Source organism: Echinops telfairi, unplaced genomic scaffold (assembly GCF_000313985.2).
Source record: "Echinops telfairi isolate 266 unplaced genomic scaffold, ASM31398v2 ScPeMD7_1;HRSCAF=3_0, whole genome shotgun sequence".
NCBI classification, from domain to species: Eukaryota; Metazoa; Chordata; class Mammalia; order Afrosoricida; family Tenrecidae; genus Echinops; species Echinops telfairi.
The window spans coordinates 2,134,062-2,139,235 of record NW_022103896.1 but is presented as its reverse complement, the minus strand read 5'-3'; positions in this window follow the sequence as shown (position 1 = coordinate 2,139,235).

Sequence of the window (5,174 nt, the reverse complement as noted above, 5' to 3'; positions counted from 1 at the left end):
GTGGAGACAAGGAAGCAGGACACTGGTCTGAGGGTCCCCTCCCCAGCCTTCCCGCCCCTTCTGGTGGCCTGTCCTCATTTCTGGTCTCCTGGTCCACCTCCGCCTGCCCGATCTTCTGGCCCAACAGCTTCCTGGGGGTGCACCCCAAGCATGGCTCAGCTCACTCCCCTGTCTGAGCCCACCCCCCACTGGCCTGGCTCCTGACCCCTGCTATCCAAGCAGCCAGACCCTGGGGTCCCCACCCCACCTTGCACCCTCCTCATCACCTTGCTCATGACCCAGTCCTAGTCTCCTGCTCTTGTGGGACACTGCTTCCAGGGATCCCCCTGGGGCCTCCCCACATGCCGAGCTCAGGGCCCCAGGTGGCTGTCCCTCTGATACCCTGACTCTGCACCTGTGCCCGCAGGCTGGGCTCGTGGGCACAGGGAGCAGCAGGCTGGGTGGCCTCTGAGCTTCAGGAGGAGAGCAGCTGATGGTCGCCCAGGCTGCAGTGCCAGCCTCACCGAGCAGGCCGCCAAGCGGTGATTGGCATGTACCAAGGCCAGTGCTGGCGTCACTTCGCCCTGCTGCTGTGCTGGGAAGGATCCCGAGGCTCAGCTGGCACATGTGCCCTGGTGGATCTGCGCTGTCTGCTGGGGGAGTGAGGGGCGGTGATGACCTGCATCCCATGGGGCGCTTGGTCTGTGTGGCCCCGGAACACCCCAAGGGCAGATGTAGGGTCTCAGTCTTCTGTCTGATGGTGCCAGCCCTGGGGTCTCAGGCAGCGGGTTCTCCTGACACTTGAAAGGAAGGGGCAGAGGGGAGGACATGGAGGAGAGTAGGACTTCGAGCAGAAGAGACAATCTCGGGGAACCGCCCCCCACCTCCCGCCCCCCGCCGGCCTGCTGAGCTCATGTGACCTGGGTTTTCTTCTCCTCCAGGGAGAGGCCCTGTGGACCCATCAAGCCTCCTGAGGGCCTCGGCACCCATCCACAGGGCTTGGGGCTGCACTGCCCCTCCTTCCTGACACTTAAATACCTCCGCATGGCCCAAGGGGTCTGCCTGCCTGTGGTGGCCTTTTGCAGGCCGGTGGGCAGCCTGATGTAACAGGGGCACCCCAGGTATCGTCACTGCAGCACACACCTTTATTCTTCTCACATCGAGGAGGAGGGAAGCCTGCAACTTGCTGCTCTGGTGGGAAAAAGAAATGTCTCTTGTACTTTCCCACAGGTCTCTGCGTGGGCCATGCCACCCCCAGGTCAATGTCACTCCTTAAGATTTGTGCTTTTCCTGTCGCCTGTACCCACCTTCTTCACGCAACCGAGGACCTTATGGAGGGAGGCGCTGTGTCTCCAGCACACCTGCATAGCGGAGGCCCGGTCGGTCGCGTGCCTGCTGTACAATCGGCCCATGATCAGTGTTTTTGGATTAGAGCAGACAGTTCACGTAGGGGAGCTTGGAAACTCGGCATGGAAAGACGCGTTGCAGGAAAACAAGACATAAAAGTTTCGCTTGGTCCCTTTTCTTACAAAGCCCACGTTTCTCTGAGTCTGCCGCCATGGCGCTGAACCCCACTCCTGACACCAGCCATAAACACAGCGCAATGGTGCCTGAGCCTCCTCACCTTCGGCGGGAGACAGGAGAATCAAGATCAGCATCACCACCCCAGGTTGACCTCCATGGGGTGGACAGACCTGTTAGACATCTCTCCTCTTTCTTCCTTCCACCAATTCTGACACCGGCTATCCTTGTCTCCCCCACCTCCAGCGCGCTCTGTCTCTCTCTAACAGCCACAGGGGTGTCACAGACCACACTCACAGTTACGAGGATTAGGGAAGTCATAATAGGTTCCAATTCTGGCTGAGAGTGGACTTGGGATACAGTTCTTTGACGGGGACAGCTTCTTCTCAGCTGTGCCCATGAGGAAATGGCATGGCCCTCGGGGGTGGGGGTGGGGGCATTTGACCTCCTTGAACTACACATAAGGGAAGGAGAATTCAAGTCCACACCAGCCCAAAGTCTACTGCCCCCGGGCAGAGGCCAGATGCCTCTACCCGTCTACCTGCCACCCTTCTTCACCCTATTCGGACACCAGTCACCTCCTATAGCACTCCGCCACGCTGCTAGCTTCGATCACATGCCAAAATGGCCACACAGAACTCACAGGCCACTCTCATGGTCATGGGGGTTTTAGAAAGCTAGCAGGGGACGACATTTTCAGGTGACTGTTGTTTGTCGTCCACCGCGCCTCTTCTTGATCACGGTGGCAGGCGGGTCTCTCTCTGGTCCCTGGCCTCTCAGCCACGTGCTCCCGTGGCCTCTGTCTCAGTGGGCCAGGAAGCCCACCCCTCTGCCTCTTGGTCCTGGTGGCGCTGCCACTTCAGATGGGGGATCCTGCATGCCCTCTCTCGGTTGCTCTTCTGCCTTGATGTCACAGGCTTCTTCTTCCTGCTCCGGAGACGGTTCAACTAGCTACGCAGTGGGATGGCAGCAGACAAATCCCTTCTATGAGCGTTTCACACACCCGATCATTTGGGGGGCGGGGTATGTCACTGATGAGCTGTTTCTCTTCACCACAAGCCACAAGCAGGGCTCTCTCTTGCCCCCAGCCTGGCCTCTGCTCTGCTGGGGAAGGAGTGTAAGCTCTTGAGTGCCACCAAGAAGTGCCCAGGGGCACCCTACTCTGCCAGGAAGCCTCCGCCCCAAAGCACTCAGCTCCCCGGGTTCTGTATCCGACCCTTTGCCTTCTGAGCTCCACCTCTGGCACCTGAGCCAGCAGCCTGATGTCTGACCTGCAGAGTCGGGAGAACACCACCCCTCCTCCGCCAACCTGATGTAGGACCCACAGAATTGGGAGTTGGTGACCCCCACAACTGCATGAACTGTTTCTCAGAAAGAAATCTCTCCCCACATGTTTATATCACTGTCTGTCTGATGCTGGGTGGGTGTCTCCCAGACACAAGCCTCAGCTTCCTCATCTGTACAGTGGGGGTGCCAGGAACACAGGGTGGGGTCAGGGGTGTACTGCTGTGAATGAACACCCAAAGACTCAAGGCTGGGGGGTGGGGGACCCATTCTGCCTTGCTACTGGGATTCTCCAGGAAGGTCTACAGAGAACCAGTGTGCGGGGCACCTCAGCGGTGTTTAGGAGTTTCAGTTAAGGACCAGATGGTGTTTTGAACATTTTAATAAGAGCTATTTGCAGTGTTGCCGTCATATAAAAATCCTGCTTAATGAGCAGATGCATGTTGGTAGCCAGTTAAAGGCGCTCGGATGTTTTAAATATTATGTACGTTGTGTTCGCGTTAACAAACCTGATTTTTAATTACACCTTCCTCTGCTGCCTGGCTGGGCTAAGGGTAGGGGAAGGGGGAGAAATTCAGGCAAAACAAGCGTGGTTTGTCGGCAGAAGTGACAGCCCTGTCTCCCCAGGATCTCCCCTCGCAGACGCGCGCTGATCACACATACAAACCCCAGAAGCATCTTGGCAGAACCGTGTGATGGTGGTTCCTCCCCAGCCTTGTTTGCAGTCAGACTGTGGAAGCATACTAAGCCCTGATCCTGGTCACACTCTGAGCCCTGATCCTGGTCACACTCTTAGCCCTGACCCTGGTCACACTCTGAGCCCTGATCCTGCTCACACCCTGAGCCTTGACCCTGCTCAGACCCTGATCCTGGTCACACTCTGAACCCTGATCCTGCTCATCCTCTGAATCCTGACCATGCTCACACTCTGAGCCCTGATCCTGCTCACACCCTGAGCCCTGACCCTGTTCACACCCTGAGCCCTGATCCAGATCACACTCTGAGCCCTGATCCTGGTCACACTCCGAGCTTGCTTCTGACGTCAGACCACTCTTGCTTTGCTTGATTTTCTGCCCCTTCTCTTACCCTTAGCCTGGCCAGGTAGCTGGGGAAGTCTAATTAAAAATCAGACCCTCCCCCTGCTCTGGTATGATCATTATTGTGATATACCATCCATCAGTTTCACCTCACAGTGACCCCGTGTACCACAGGATGAAACACCAAGTCCCGAGGCACCCTGACTGCTGGTGTTATCTTTGAACTCATTGTTGCAGCCACTGGGTCAGTCCATTTCCCAAGAGGGTCTTCCTCCTCTTCGATGCCCTCCCTGCACCAAAGGGCCTCGTGCCATCTGCTATCTCTGCTGCTGCTACGTCACAAAGTAGACGTGGTCGCTCCGGGCGGTGCGGCCCCTCAAGCCCCCTCGCAGCAGTGGGGCAGTGCAGACTGAGCTCCAGGCTGCTGCAGAGAGAGAGCAGGAGTCTCCAGGCCCAGTGGCCCCGGTGCTGACCACAGTGGTGCGGGTGATGGGGAGGCCCAGCTTAAGTGTGGTCCCTCTCCTGGGGGCCTGAGGATGCAGTCACAGAGGAGGGAGGGCTGGGACTTGTGCGCTGCTGGCCCTGTGCATCAGGGAGGAGGTGCAGGACGTGTCTGGTCAGAGCTGGCACCGCGGTCCTTCCAGCTGTTGTCCCTCCTCTCTGGTCACATGTTCTTCCTTCTCCTTGTCTTTGGCTGGCCTTCTTCTGGGGCCCAGTCCAGCTGTCCGCAGCTCCCAACCAGGAAACCGCGAAGAGTTTCCGAGCTCTGCTTTAAAAGACTCCCAGAGAAGGACCTGATTGGTTGCTGTTAGGTCATGTGCTCACACCTGGTCCAGTCAGCTGCTGCTGAGGTGGTGGGCCACTACCGTCGACCACCCTACCGGAGCCACGCGTTGGATGGCACCCCCTGTGTGGTCCTTCCTGACGTGGGCTGGGGGTGGGCTGAGAGCCGGGGGGCGGGGTGTGTGTCGCACAAATGACAGTGACTGTAGCCAAGGAGGCGCCATTGCTATTTCAGGGCTGTGATGTCATGTGCTGCACCCTGTCAGGTTCGTCCTGTGGAGGTCATGGGAATGTGCCACTTGTGTATGTTAAGTGTCCCCTCGGTGCGCCGCAGGAAGAAGCACGGTTACTCATGAACAACCGTGCGTTGGCCTTGGATGCTATGCTGACTCTCGAGCTCACAGGCCCCTGTCCTCTCACGTCTGAGGGTCGGAGGGTGTTGGGTGTAAGGACGAGGGACCCACCTGCCCCCAACTGTGGACATCTCCCCAGCAGCGATGGAGTGGAGGAGTGCACAGCCCACGGAGCTGGGCTTGGGGGAAGGCGTGCGACCCCCATCCCCGCCAAGGT